Below are 16,119 nucleotides of genomic sequence, written 5' to 3' on the forward strand. Positions count from 1 at the left end.
TAATCTACTGTAACATTAACATAGGTATGACCTGTAGTGGGCAGCAGTAAACACACCAGGAGCCAGAGTGGGGCACAGAGATCTGAAAATAGAGATGCCAAAGGGTAGAGTAAGTGGGCATAGAAATAGGGAAATCAGGCTGCCATGTTCAAAGTCAAATACAATACTGAAATGGAAGGTAAAGATACAGGGGGTCATTACGACCTCGGCGGTCTTTTCAATAGACCGCCGAGGGACCGCCGTACGAAAGACTGCCAGTGCTGGCGGTCTTCCGCATGGGCCCTTCTGACTGTTGGTAGCGCTCCGCCCGTTTCCGGACGAAGAGCCGCCAACAGCCATACTGGCGGCAGGCGGGGAAGTGGAGGTAGCTCCACCTCCACCGCCACGCCAACAGAACACCGCCCAGCGAATCACGACCTGTGATTCGCTGTGGCGGTGTTCTGTTGGCGTGTCGGTGTCGGCGGAGCTGCCCGTTCCCTCCCGGAGGATCACCAGGAACAGGTAAGGTGATCGTCCGCTAGGGAAGGGGGGTGGGGGGTGTTGTGAGTTGTGTGCGTGCATGGGGGTGTGAGTGTGTGTATATTGAGGGGGCGTGTGAATGCGTGCATGAATGCGGGGGGGGTGTGTGTATGTGCATGAATGCGTGCATGAATGCGGGGGGTGTGTGTATGTGCATGAATGCGTGCATGAATGCGGGGGGTGTGTGTATGTGCATGTGTGTATGTGCATGAATGCGTGCATGAATGCAGGGGGGTGTGTGTATGTGCATGAATGCGTGCATGAATGCGGGGGGTGTGTGTATGTGCATGAATGCGTGCCTGTATGTGTGTATGTGTGTGTATATGTTGGGGATCGGGGTGGGGGACGGGGGTCCTGCAACCTTTTGGGGGTGGCAGGGGTGGTGGGGGGGTAGGGGAGGGAGTCGGGGTGGGGGTTGGGGGGTGGGGGAGACCCCTATCAGTGCCAGGGAAGGGATTCCCTGGCACTGATAGTGCTTACCGCCATGGATTGCATGGCGGTCCCCAACCGCATGAAATCCATGGCGGTAAGCTGGGGTCAGGCGGGTTGGAATACCGCCGGCGGTATGTGACGGCCGCCGGGCTGGAGACCCAGGTCTCCAGCCCGGCGGTCGTTACCGCCGTGGCGGTCGGAACGGTGAAGCGGCGGCTGACCATGGCGGTAACCGCCATGGTCAGAATACATGAAAAAAGACCGCCAGCCTGTTGGCGGTCTTACCGCCGCTTCACCACCGACCGCCAGGGTCAGAATGACCCCCACAGTGTCTTACCTGTGTGTCACTGGAAGTACTGTTGAATGAGTGTACTTCTGTTGTCCACATCTTCTTCCTCTGCCTTCTCTTTGTCACTGTCCACAGGCTCCATCGCTGCCACACGACCATCTCCAGGCTCATCCTCCTGCAGAAAAGGCACCTGGCGTCTCAAGGCCAGGTTGTCCAACATGCAACATGCAATGATGATCTAGCACATTTTCTTAGGTGAGTAGCACAAGGATCCACCTGTCAGATGGAGGCACCGGAATCTGGCCTTTGGCAGGCCAAAGGTTCTCTCAAAGACCCTCCTTGTTCGCCCATGTGTGCCTCATCGTAATGTTCCTCTGCTCTTGTCCTGGCATTCCTCACTGGGGTCAGTAGTCATGAGAGGATGGGGTAACCAGAGTCACCTGTATATATCGAGGGATACCTGTTAGCCACACACTCACCCTTAGAGTCAAACCCACACCCATATACCTACATCATCTGAGTGGGGACCATGGGCTCACCTATTAGCCACACCTGGTGCCTCTGGAGTTGAGACATCACATATGGAATGCTGCTATTCCTCAAGATAAAGGCATCATGCACAGAGCCAGGATACTTGGCATTGACATGGGAGATGTACTGGTCCGCCAAACACACCATCTGCACATTCAGAGAGTGAAAGCTTTTTCTGTTCCAGAACACTTGTTCATTTCTCCGGGGGGGTACAAATGTAATATGTGTACCATCAATGGCATCAATGATGTTGGGGATATGTCCCAGAGCATAAACGTCAGCCTTCACTGTGGCCAAATCCTCCACCTGGGGGAATACGATGTAGCTGCACATGTGTTTCAGCAGGGCAGACAACACTCTGGTCAGCACGTTTGAGAACATTGGCTGAGACATCCCTGATGCCATAGCCACTGTCGCTTGGGAGGAACCACTTGCCAGCAAATGGAGCACTGCCAGGACCTGCACTAGATGGGGGATACCTGTGGGGTGGTGGATAGCTGAAATCAGGCCTGGCTCCAATTGGGCACACAGTTCTTGGATTGTGGCCCTATCAAGTCTATAGGTCAGGAAATGTGCATGTCCTCCATTGTCGCCAGGTCCACCAGGGGTCTGTACATGGGGGGATGTCTCCATCTCCCATTCATCCTCAGCGGTTGAACTCTAGGGTCAAAAACGGTGAGCAGAGGGTTATTTTCACACATGTTAAAATAATTATGCATTTCTTCCCTTACAGAAACAGTATGTGAACTCGAGAGTCAGTTGATGTGCTAAAGTCTGCTGTGACGCAGTTAGGTGCCATTGCCTGTGCCCCCCTGAAATGGCGGCTGCCTGACCTGTGAGGAGAGGCAAGTGGAAATTAGTTAATTCCGCTGGTGTTGTGCACTGTTGCAGTCAGTGGTCGATGACCTCTGCGCAACTTCGCATTGGTTATCATTGGGACCCATGGGTTCCAGGAGCCAATGGCGATGTACACCAGCAGTGACGGTATGCACTGCCACGGACGTGACCGCCATTTTCTCTCCGTGCACTCACTTGCTACCTGACCTTCAACAGGAGAGGACCTACACTGCAAGTGCTGTTGTGACCTGTGTCTGGAAGCGACAATGGCTTGAGTGTCTGGGGAAAGGGTCCCCGCCTTCACTTCGGAGGAGTTAGAGAGATTTGTGGATGGGGTCCTACCGCAGTACACTTTACTCTATGGTCCTCCAGACAAACAGGTGAGTACACTGTGAGCATGATACGTGGGCCATGAATGTATGGATTGCTGTGTGTGTAAGGCTCGTGGCGGGGGGTTGTGAGGGGTCCCAGGCAGAGTGCTGCATGTCTGGTGGTCAATGTCCGTGCGTAAGGGGATGGGAGGTATATGGTGGGCCATGAGTGTAACAGGCTGGATGGTATGACTCATACCTTTTACTATGCATATTTTTCTGCAGGTTAGTGCCCATCAGAAAAAGGGTATTTGGCGTGCCATCGCCAAGGAGGTGCGGACCCTGGGGGTCTTTGACAGGTGGAGCACCCACTGCCACAAATGGAGAAGGACCTGCGCCGCTGGGCAAGGAAGACGGCGGAGGCCCATCGTACCCTGACCCCCCTAATGTTACGCACCCTGGTGGTGGCCTATCCGGAGTTGGAAGGGCTCTTGAAAGCATCACAGCAGCCACAAGGGGGTGAGTACAGATTCAGAATCATGACTGTGCGCGCATTAAGGTTTACCTGGGTGGGGGACGTGGGCTGTGGGTGCCCCTAGGCCATGGCGAACATGGCATGGCAGGTCCCATGTTGTGCAGGCTCTGAAGCTCTCCAACCCCAATAGTGTTAGGGGGCATCTACTACTGGGCAGGGTCCTGTGGGTTTCAAGTGTGCAGCTAATGGCATTAGGCATTGTACCCCTTGGGCTGGTGACTAGCATTGTAACTGGTAGTGCATGGCCTAGTGCATAGGGATGTTCCCTGTGTGTTGTGCACGCCAACAGTAGTGTTGTTGCTGGCATTGACCAAGTGTATCCTCTGTCTCGCCCCCCCTTTTTTTGTTTTCTCACCCTGTCCTTGTGTGCATTAGCATCATCTGGCAGAAGAGCAGAGGCACCGGCGATGGAGGAAGCTGCATTCCACATGGGCCTGGAGGCCGAATCCACCGACAGTGAGGGCATCAGTGGGACGGAGGGCGAGGGGAGCACCACGATGGAGACAGGACGGGAGACAACCGACAGTGACTCCTCCTCCAATGGAAGCTCCCTGGTGGTGGCGGACACCTCTGTGCCCACCCCAACAACAGGTACAGCTGCCACCCCCATAGCAGCACCACCCTCCCAGCAGCCCCTCAGCGTGTTTTCGGTGCCTGCTCACCCAGAAGGGTGGGCATCCCCTTCGCTTCAGGCACCTCAGGCCCTGCCCCAGTCAGCCCTGCTGCCCTCAGTGCGGAGGCTATTGACCTCCTGAGATCCCTCACTGTTGGGCAGTCAACCATACTGAATGCCATCCAGGGTGTAGCAGGGCATTAGCAACAAACAAATGCATACCTGGAGGGCATTTACTCTGGCGTGGCAGCACAACAGAGAGCATTCCATGCTCTGGCCTCCGCACTCATGGCAGCCATTGTCCCTGTCTCCAACCTCCCCCCTCCAACTTCCTCTACCCGGTCCCAATCCCCTCAACCCCAGCCTATCCCAAGCACACCTTCAAACCAGCATTCACCCAAATCAACACACAGAAGTGGCTCAGGCAAACACAAGCACCACACTTCATCTCACAGGCACTCACACAAGCACCATCCCCATGCAGACACACCAACATCCACTGCCTCCACTGTGTCCCCCTCCTCCTTGTCGGCCCCCTCCCTTCCAGTAGTGTTTCCACTCACACCTGCATGCACTACATCCTCATCCACTACCTCCATCACCATCACGCCTATCACTACACGCCCACACCCCTCACTGGCAGTCACCACTCCCACATCCATGCACACGTCCCCTCTGTCCTCTCCCACTGTGTCTGTGACCCCTCCTCCCAAAGTAAACAAACGCAAGCACACACACACCCAACAGCCATCCACCTCACAACAGCATACAGCCCATGCACCTGCACCCAAATACAGCAGACTGACACCTCCTACAACCACTCCCTCTTCCTCCACTCCCAAACCTTCACCCTCTTCCCTCCCCAGTGTCCCTAAAAAGCTTTTCCTTTGCCAACATTGACCTATTCCCTACCTCTACCCCCCCCCCATCCTTCATCTCAGACCAGGGTGGCCAGAACCCAGCCCAGCTCCTCAGCCATCCAGTCAACGGCCACTATGGTTTCTGCAGCTGTGAGAGGCTCCAAGGAGGCACCCATCAGCCCAGCCAGTGTGCCAGCAACACCTGCCAAGGCCAAGAAGGGTCTGCCACCTGGCAAGGGCAAGAAGGGGAAAGCAGCCAGCAAAGGGAAGGAGGCAGAACCAGCCAGCAAGGGCAAGTCAAAAACTCCAGCAGGCAGAAGCAGGGAGGCACCACTATCTGCAAAGGGCAGAAAGGGGCACAAAACACCAGCCATGGCACAGAGGCTGCAGGGGAAGGCCTGGAGGCTACCACCACCACTGCCTGCACCGCCACCTGCATCGTGCCTAGCACCGCTACCTGTACGGCGTTCAGCACCACCACCTGCACCTCCGCCAGCACCACCACCTGCCCCGCCGCCAGCAGCAGCCCCAGTGGGCAGCCGTCCGAGGCTGCAGGTGAAGGCATGTAGTCTACCACCACCACTGCCTGCATCACCACCTGCACCACGGCCAGTACCGCCACCTGCCCTGCTGCCAGCAGCACCACTACCAGCAGCAGCATCCCCAGTCTGCAGCCATCTGAGGCTGCCGGTGAAGGCCTGGAGGCTACCCCCACCACTGCCTGCACTGCCAGCTACAGCGCAACTGGCATACATTGAGCAGCCGTCACTGCCAGAGAGCAGTGTGTAGTGGTGACTACATGGGCTGCAGTGCGTCCTGGCCCCTGCAACACCTGTCGGTGTGACACCCAGATGAGAGACTGTGACCTTGCCCATCCAGAACAGGATGAAGCACACTGAGCACAAAGCCCCCTCCAGAACCACTGGAAGAAGGCATCCACCCAGCCCCTCTTTGGCAGGATGAAGCACACTGAGCACAAAGCTCCTCCAGAACCAGTGGAAGAAGGCATCCACTCAGCCCCTCCTTGGCAGGACGAAGCACACTGGGCACAAAGCCCCCTCCAGAACCACTGGAAGAAGGCATCCACTTGAGAGACTGTGGCTTTGCACTCCCCAGGACCAAGCAGTGGGCAAACCACCCACTTGAGAGACTGTGGCTTTGCACTCCCCAGAAGCAAACAGTGGGCATGGAGCCCCCTCCAGACTAGTGGCGTTATACCATCTTCCGGCTGAGGTGCCCCCCATTCCCCTTCCCCTGAGGTGCTTGTGTGTTTTTGACCTGATGCCCCTGCAGTGTTCTCTCCGTATTGAGGCAGGAGTCAACTGTGGCCTTGGCCTATGTGTTATGGCCCCATGGGCCACGGACATTTTGTAGTGGGCATTGTCCCTCCTTTTGTATATATTGTATATATTGTATATACTGTTAATTTCTTTCTGAACTTATTTCTAATAATTACTTACATTACACTCATTGTACTCCATTCCTTTTGTCCTTGCATTATTACTGAGGGTTACAGGATGTATATGTAATGTTGTTGCATCTGTTTATGTCATGTTAGTGTCATTTTAAAGATAACGATATACTCTATTTTTATAAATTAGTCTTGGGTTTTTATTGTGTTTTGTGTTTCACTTATTTACTTTTTTGAAGTTATTAAATGCTTTGTACACCTGTCTCATAACTTAAGCCCAACTGCTCGTTGCCAAGCTACCGAGGGTTGAGTTGGGATTAATTTATTGAGACCTTGACTGGACCTAGTGGCCTATTGCTAAGTGTAGGTACTTACCTGCCCTTACCAATAGTCCACTTTCCAACATTTTCAGTGCACTGTGTTGACATCCAGTACTTGTGTTTAATATCACAATACAGTTTAAAGTGAAGCAAAAATTAGTTTTTAGTTTTTTATTTGAACTAATCTCAATTTATAAATTTTTGTGATTTTTCTAAATTTGGGATACCATGGAGCTTGATCTGGCTAGCCTACCCACACTCACTGTAGTCCAGTTTAGGGAATTGTGCACTAATAGGGGATTGCCAACAGTCACTAATATTAGGAAGGCTGAGCTGATCAAATCCCTTGAGGCCTGGGCAGACGCCCAGGAGGCAGGCTCAGAGGAAGGTTCAGTGGGAGAGGGGAGAGGGATGCCAGTTCTAACCTCTCAGAGGAGGGAGAACTCCTGTACCTCAGTGATGGAGAGGAAGGGGGCATCTTTTCACAAAGCTACGAGGGCTCTGCCAGAGCTGGTTGGGGGCAGGGGTCCCTTCAGAAGGGGCCCGCCTGTCCCTCGGGGAGAGAGAGTTTGAGGCCCAGTTGGCATATATATCACTAAAGGCAGAGAGGTGGGCCCTAGACAAAAGAAAGTGGTCAAGAGAGGAACAGAGAGATGGTTGCAGGGAAGAAGACTTTGAGATGTCCAGGGGTGGTGGGTTTTGTCTTATACTACTCAAGAGGATCGCTCCTGCTTATCAACAGGGGAATGACATGGACAAGTGTCTGACAGCCTGTGAGAGGCTGTCAGGATGAGGAGAGTTAAGCCATAGTAATGGGGCTCACTCCTATGGAAGTTGATCCCAATATCTGAGAGGGATAGGCTCCTGACCCTAGGGGAAGAGGAGCAAGACCCCGATCTCAACATGAAGAAGTGCCTCACCTAGAAGTTTGGTCTCACCCCAGAACAGTATAGAGTTAAGGAACACCCAAAATGATAATGCCCAGTCCTAGGTTGTGTCCCTCTCAATAAAGGCACTATAGGGCTGGATACAGGATAACATGGTAAGTACCTATGGGGGGCTATACAATCTAATCATGAAGGAGCACCTTCTGACTAATTGTGTCTCAGAGAAATTACACCAATATCTGGTAGATTCTAAGTTGTCCAGATCCAGGGACCTGGGGGAGGCAGCAAATAACTGGTTGAGAACCAGAGTTATCAACAAAACCCCTGGAGGTGATCAGCAGAAAGGAGGACAGGGCCCTTCCCTGGGGAAATCCCAAGGGAAGGAGGATAAAAAATGAAAAGAGTCCTCACAAGAGTCCACAAAACCTGCATCAGGGGGAGCACCAAACCCTGCAAATTACCAGGGGAGGAGATATCAGGGGAAGTATTATGACCCTGTTAAGGCAGGAAAGCGCCAGGAACTTGCCAAGGCAGGGAAGTGGTTTGAGTGTCACCAGCCTGGACACAAAAGAGGAGATGTTGCCTGCTCCAAGAAGCCCCCCACTGGTGGGTAGCCCCATGGGATTGCTAGTGTATAGGTGGAAGTAGAAATTGGCCCAGGGATGGGTTCAGGTTACACAGAGGTCACCTTGGTATCTGTGGGACGGTAGGATATTGCAACCCTGGATGCCTTACCACCAATCATAGAGAGGTACATGTAGAAGTCTAAAGTCAATGGGACAGAAGTGGAGGCTCTGGGGGATACAGGAGAGTGTGACCATGGTCACAGAGAAACTGGTTTCACAAGAACGGATCCTACCTGGTGTATTCCACCAGGTGACTTATGCAGACAGCAGACCTGAGCTCCATCACATGGCCATTGTAAGCATGGAATGGGGAGATGTGACTGGCTCTAAAAAGGTAGTTTAGGCTCCTGCCCTCCCAGTAGAGTGTCTACTGGGAAATGATCTGGACGCATCTGAATGGTCAGAGATGGAAAGAAGGGTCCATGCACATGGACCTCCATGAATGGGTGTGTGCCGTGACAAGGTCATAGGCTGCACAAAAGGGAAGTGCTGGACGCTTGGACCCTGGAACAATAGGTCAAGACTACAGAAGTAAGAGAAAGGGCACAGGGTCTAGCTTGCTAGCCCCAGATGTTACAGAGGTGCAGGATGAATCCAATCCTAAGGGGGAGGATCTGACCTCTGATGGAGGTCCCCCAACCCTTCAAGCTCTGCTTGACTTGGCAAAATTGCAAGGGGCAGGTGGAACCACCAAAGAAGAGTTGTGCTGGGGGCAAAAAGAGTGTCCCACATTTGAGGACCTGAGAGAGACTGCCTCAAGGCAAGAATAGGGGGATGTCAGTGGACCCCACAGGGTTAATTGGGAGGATGGAGCCTTCTACACTGAGTCAAGGGACCCTAAACCACGGGTAACCAGGAGAGTAGTGGTCCCCCAGAAGTACAGGGTATTCCTCCTCACCCTAAGCCATGACATACACTCAGCACGACATTTGGGGCAGACCAAGACCTGGAATTTTTATTGGCCCCACATGTCAGAGAAAGTAATGGAGTTTTGTATCTCCTGCATCACCTGTCAGGCCAGTGACAAGACAGGGAGCATGCCAAAGGCTCCCTTAATAATACTGCCAGTGGTGGGGACTCCCTTTGGGAGGGTGAAGATTGACATTGTTGGTCCCCTAGACCCACCTACTGCCTCAGGCAATAGACACATTTTGGTGGTAGTGGGCCATTTCACCAGGTATCCAGAGGCAATACCTCTGTGACAGTCACTGCTCCCACAGTCACTAGGGCCCTACTTGGTGTATTCACCAGAGTGGGCTTTCCCAAGGAGATGGTTTCAGATATGGGCACACACTTTATGTCTGCCTAGCTGAAAGCAATGTGGGATGAATGTGGTGTTAGTTACAAGTTCACCACCCCATATCATCCCCAGACCAATGGTCTGGTGGAAAGATTTAACAAGACCCTAAAGGAAATGATCATGGGATTGTCTGACAAACTCAGGAAGAGATGGAATGTTCTTCTTCCATGCCTGCGGTTTGCTTACTGGGAGGTACCCCAGAAGGGTGATGGTTTCAGCCCATTTGAGTTACAGTTATGGCACCCTGTAAGAGGCCCATTGTGTTTGGCAAGAGTGTGTTGGGAGAAGCCTCTCAAAGAGTCCAAACAGAATGTGCTTGACTATGTGCTAGGCCTGCGGTCACGTATGGCAGAGTACATGAAGAAGGCAAGCAGCAACCTGGAGGCCAGCCAAGAGCTCAAGAAGCTCTTGCATGACCAAAAGGCTACCATGCCTGAGTACCATCCAGGCCTGTTGGTGTGGGTTTTGGAGCCTCAGGCCCCTAGGGCACTCCAGGCCAAGAGGATCAGGCCCTACCCCATTCTGCAGAAAAAGGGCGAGATCACCTATCTGGTGCACCTCAGCACCCCCAGGAATCCCCACTTAATCCTCCATGTCAACAGACTTAAACCCCACCAAGAGAGGGCAGACATGACCATGCTTATGGTCATAGATGAGGTAAAGGAGGAGGAGAGTTAACCTCTGCCAGACCTCCTCTCCACCCATGCACAGGATGGGTCAGTGGAGGGAGTAGTATTCTCCCCCAAGCTGACAGCACAGCAGCAAAAAGATTGCAGACAAGTGTTGGAGTACTTTGCTGGACTGTTCTCCCTGACCCCTCGACCACCAATTGGTATTTGCATGACATTGCCAGTGTGCAGCTTACCTGTCAAAAGTAAGTTGTACAGGTTGTCAGACCTGGTCAAAGCCAACATTAAAGCTGAGGTAGCTAAGATGTTGGAGTTAAGGGTAATTTAGCCCTCTGATAGACCTTGGGCAAGTCCAGTGGTGCTGGTACCAAACCTAATCCCCAGGGTGGGAAAAAAGAATTAAGATTCTATGTAGACTACAGAGGTTGAATGCAGTCACTAAAATTTATGCTCACTCCATACCTAGAGCTCATTGATAGGTTGGGGCACTAAGGGCCAGATGTAGCAAAGGGTTTGCACCACGCAAACGCCGAAAAACGCAGTTTGCGAGGCGCAATAGCCTCTCTGCTATGCAGAAATGCATTTTGCGAGTCAGATCCGACTCGCAAAATGCATTTCCGACTCGCAAATAGGAAGGGGTGTTCCCTTCCTATTTACGACTCGCAATGCTATGCAATTTTATTTGCGACCGCAAAAGCGGTCGCAAATGAAATCGCTGTTACCATCCACTTGAAGTGGATGGTAACGCATTCGCAAACGGGAAGGTTTCCCCATGGGACCCCTTCCCCTTTGTGAATGATCACAAAAACAATTTTTCAGAGCAGGTAGTGGTCCTAAGGACCACTGCCTGCTCTGAAAAATACCGAAACAAAAGGTTTCGGTTTTTTTTCTAAGTGCAGCTCGTTTTTCTTTAAGGAAAACGGGCTGCAGATAGAAAAAAATAAACTGCTTTTTTAAAAAGCAGTCACGGACATGGTGGTCTGCTGTCTCCATCAGGCCACCATCCCTGTGAGTGCCCATACTCACAATGGGGTAGCAAACTGCGACCCACCTCATAAATATTTATGAGGTGGGTCTTTGCGACCCCATTGCGAGTTGCAGAATGTGTCTGAGACACCTTTCTGCATAGCAGAATGCCCATGGAAGCACCGCCAGCCTGTTGGCGGTGCTTCCGCGGTCGTTGGCCCGCAAGGGTCAGAATGACCCCCTATGTGTTCGGCACCTGTGCTACTGCAATAAAACATTTTTTGTGCGAACAGATGCTTCAGAGACAGGGATTTGGGCAGTGTTGGAACAAGTGAATAAAGAGGGCCAGGATCATCCAGTTGCCTTCCTCAGCAGGTGACTACCCCTCAGAGAGCAAAGATGGAGTGCCATTGGGAGGGAGACCTTTGCTTCGGTCTTGTCCCTGAAGAAGTTGAGGCCATACCTATTTGGCACTCACTTCCATGATCAAACTGACCACGGACCTCTCAGATGGCTCATGCAAATGAGGGGGGAGAACCCAGAACTGTTGAGGTGGTCCATTTCAATACAGGGGATGGACTTTACAGTGGAACATAAACCTAGGACTGCCCATGCCAATGCAGATGGCCTTCCCAGGTTTTTCCACTTAGCTGATGAGGACTACCAGGGTCTAGGTTGGTACCTGTTAGAAATGGGGTCTTTGGTTGGCAGTCAGGTTACCCCATGTCCAAGCAAGGACCCTAACACTCTAGTCAGGGTAAGTCACACACAATTCAAATTATCCTGTGCCCACCCTCTGGTAGCTTGGCACTGAGCAGTCAGGCTTAACTTAAAAGGCAATGTGTAAAGCATTTGTGCAATAAATCATGCAATAACACATTAGAACACCACAGAAATACATCACACAGTGTTTAGAAAAATATATATTTATCTGATAAGATGCAGGTTAAAACGATTAAGATGTCATAAGTATATGTGGAAATATCACTGTAAATATGATATAAAGTGTCATTAGTCTCTTAAAAGCAACAAACGTCTCTTGCAAGCACGAAGTACCTGGTTTGCATTCAAATTCTCCGCAAGGGACCACAGAGGAGGATATGCGTGGAAAACGGGGAGGTGTGCGTTGATTCTGCTGGCGCACACAGGCGATGCATTGTCGAGTTTTCACACAGGGCAGGCTTTGCATCAATTTCCGGCGCATAGACAGGGATCCTCTTTGGGTTGCGGGGTTTTCAGATGCCCCGGGGATGATGCGTTGAAATCCGGCACTTGCAGGACAAAGTCACAGGAGCTGCGTAGATCCGTTGGGCGTTGCATGGAAATTTCTACCACACACCAGGTGCTGCGTTGATTCCTCTCAGGAAGTCGGGCTGCATTGTTCCAGCTCGGCTTTGGGTCGATCAAGTGAGACGTGCGTCAAATTTCCAGTCGCTACGCTGGTGATGCGCCAATCTTCTCCTTGCAAAGTTGGGCTGCGTCATTCCGGTTCGGCGTGCAGTGATTTTCTCACTGTGATGCAGGCCGTGTGTCGTTTTGTGCAGGCTGTGCATCGATTTTCGCTGCACAGGGAGTTCTTATTGCACGAATTAAGTCATTTTGGTCCTCAGACTTCAGGGAACAGGAGGCAAGCTCTATCCAAGTCCTCGGAGAGCATTTCTCAGTATAGCCAGAGAGCAGCAAGGAGGCAGGGCAACAGCAAGATAGCAGTCCTTCTCAGAAAAGCAGTCAGGTGAGTCCTTTGGGCAGACAGACAGTTCTTCTTGGCAGGTTGCAGGTTCTGGTTCAGGGTTTCTTCTCCAGTGGTAGAAGTGTCTGAGTTGGAAGGGTCAGAGACCCTGCTTAAATACCCAAATGTGCCTTTGAAGTGGGGGAGACTTCAAAGAATGTCTTAGAAGTGCACAAGGTCCCATTTCAGTTCCATCCTGTCTGCTAGGGTCCCAGTAGGGGGTATGGCAGTCCTTTCTGTGAGGGCAGGCTACTGTAGTGTCAGGCCCTCCACCCTCCCAGCTCAAGTAGAACCATAAAATATGCAGATGTATGCATGTGTGACTGAGCATCCTGTGTTTGGGGTTTATCTGAGTGAATGCACAATGGAGCTGTCAACTAAACCTAGCCAGACGTGGATTGTAAGGCACAGAAGGATTTCAGTGCAAAGAAATGCTCACTTTCTATAAGTGGCATTTCTAAAATAGTAATATTAAATCCAACTTCACCAGTCAGCAGGATTTTGTATTACCATTCTGCCCATACTAAATATGACCTTGTTACTCCTTTCAGATCACAAGCTACCACTCAAACAGTATATGAGATTAGCCCTAATGTTCGGCTATGAAAGGAGCAGGTCTCACAGCAGTGCAAAATGAATTTAGGAGTTTTACACTACCAGGACATGTAAACTACACAGGTACATGTCCTGCCTTTTGTCTACAGAGCACCCTTCCCTATGGCTTACCTAGGGCCTACCTTAGGGGTGACTTATATGTAGAAAAAGGGGAGTTTTAGGCTGGGCAAGTACTTTTAAATGCCAAGTCGAATTGGCAGTGAAACTGCACACACAGACAGGCCTGAGACATGGTTAAGGGGCTACTTAAGTGGGTGGCACAATCACTGCTGCTGTCCCACTAGTAGCATTTAATCTACAGGCCCTGGGCACACATTGTGCACTTTACTAGGGAGTTATGAGTAAATTAAATAAGCCAATTGGGTATGATCCAATGTCATCATGTTTTAAGGGAGATAGCATATGCACTTTAGCACTGGTTAGCAGTGGTAAAGTGCGCAGAGTCCTAAAACCAGCAAAAACAGTGCCCAAAAAGTGGAGGGAGGCATGCAAAAATTTAGAGGTGATCACTCTAAGGCTACCATTACCCATCACCTTTTATCTGGGGGGGCAGTGCTGGAGAGTCTTCCTTTTTTGCCCTGGTCACCCCCAAATTGTTTGATGGATACTGGTGGTTACTGACTGTGCTCTGGGTACTGCTAACCAGTCCCAGGACCAGTGCTCTGTGCAAAATGGATTATGCAAATTAGGCTAATTATAATGTTCTGTATCAACCTACCAACAGTCCATAGTATATGGTAGGGCATGAAAGTTTAGGGACACCAGCATAGGTAGTACACCCATAGGTGCAGTGTTGCAATGCCCAGTGTCATTTTAAAGGCAGGCCTGCCTTGCTGGCTGCTTTTAAGTTAACGTTATCCCCAAATTTGACTTTGGAATTAAAAGTACTTCCAAAGTCCTAGGCTACTTTAGTTTTACAAATAAGTCACCCCTGATATATGCCCTAAGTGCCCCCATGGTTGGGTGCAGTGTAACTAAAAGCAGGGACTTTATAAAAGAGCTTTCATTAGCCCTGGTAAGGAAAAAATATCCAATTATTTTTTCCTCATTGTAGTGAATGGATTTCATAGGCTAACATGGAAAGCCTTTATTGTAAAATAATAATGTCTTATTTTCCATAGGAAGGAGCTACATATGGTAAGTTTAGTGTCAAATTTTGAGTTATAATAAATCCAACAACTTGCCACTGTTGAAATTAATATAACATGTAACTAGAAAGTTACCAACTTCAGCACTGTAGTGCCCTTCTCTGATTGGCCAGCCTCTGGCAGCCTTACTGAGGTGTGAAGTGGCCTGGGCTGAAACAAAGGAAGCATCTGGTTGGGGGAGATGTGCCTCAGCAAATGGTAGAGCAGGATGGAAGGAGAGCTGCCATACTGGACTTTAAAGGATGGAAGGACATTTGGGACAGCAACTGTATCCCCCCCCCATTTCCTGCAAACCCAGACAGCGAGGTGCTTCCTCATTAGTTCAAGAGAGGGCTGGAAAGGGGTTAGTTAAGGGAAACATAGCTGCAGAAATGGGTGGACTAAGCCAGATCTAAACTCTAAGATTCCATTTTTAGTATCCTAGATTTTGGAAGAAAGTTGCTCTCTGGCATTGATTTTTGCCACACTTCTCAAGAAGTCGTCACTCAAGAGGGTGGTGGCCTGCATGTGATTGGACAGAGGCCCCCTTGCTTGCCAACCCAGGAGTAAGGATAAATATGGCAGAGCTACACCCCACTTCAGATCACTACTGGAACAAGACAAGAAGAAGGACTCCCCTGCTGGACCTCTGGCTTGCACCTGGACACTGCACTCAAAAGTACTCCACCAGCTGCACACTTGGGCTTCACCAAGAACATGACTTTACCTGGCTTCTACTATTCCAAGAAGGGGCTCCCTGTAGGCTACAGGTAGAAAACAGCTGAGCAGAGTCCCCTACATCAAACCCTGCTGCACCTGACAGCTGACCAGTGGTCATTTTTGGATTTGAACCAGGTGCATTCTGAGAACTGAAGTATTAATTCCCAAGGATCACTTGTGGACACCTAATGAACCTTAAAAGTACTTCTGGAAGAAGATCCAGAAGTTTAGAGCAACTTTGGAGAACAGGTCCATAGGTGGACTGACCTGACGTTGTGAGTGAAGCCGGCCAACGTCGACTGGGACCCGACCTGACTTGCAAGTTTGTCCCACTGAAAAGCTCCAGAGACCCAGACTTCCAGGAGTCATACTTACCGTAGGGCACAAGTTACAGTTATTTGAGATAACTCTACCTACAACAGGTGAATTTCTATGGTTTGGTAAGTTTACCTAACTAACGTCCTTGTAACCTTTGTTTTTTAATTGAATTTCTGTTTTTATTTAATTCTATTTCCTAAATGTAACACCCCTGTAACCTTTATTTTTTCAGTGAATTTCTATGTTTTTTTAACATAAAGTAATTTTCATTACTATATGTTAATCCAACCACCACCATGCACAGCCTTTGGCCGTGCATTGCAGCAATTGGCCAAAGGGCCTGTCGCCAGGCCCTGCAGCCAACCCGTATTATCACCGAAAGCAGGTCTTGGTCCACGGTATATGAGTGTGTCAATGCATATTTAAGTGGGGGTATGAGTGTCAATGTGTCTCTCAGTGGGTGCATGTGTGTGTCAGTGGGTCTGTTAGGAGGTGTATGAGTGATTGAGTGGACCTTTGAGTGAGTTTTTGTCCAGCGTTCATA

The sequence above is a fragment of the Pleurodeles waltl genome, chromosome 10, assembly GCF_031143425.1.
Source record: "Pleurodeles waltl isolate 20211129_DDA chromosome 10, aPleWal1.hap1.20221129, whole genome shotgun sequence".
In the NCBI taxonomy this organism is placed as follows: Eukaryota; Metazoa; Chordata; class Amphibia; order Caudata; family Salamandridae; genus Pleurodeles; species Pleurodeles waltl.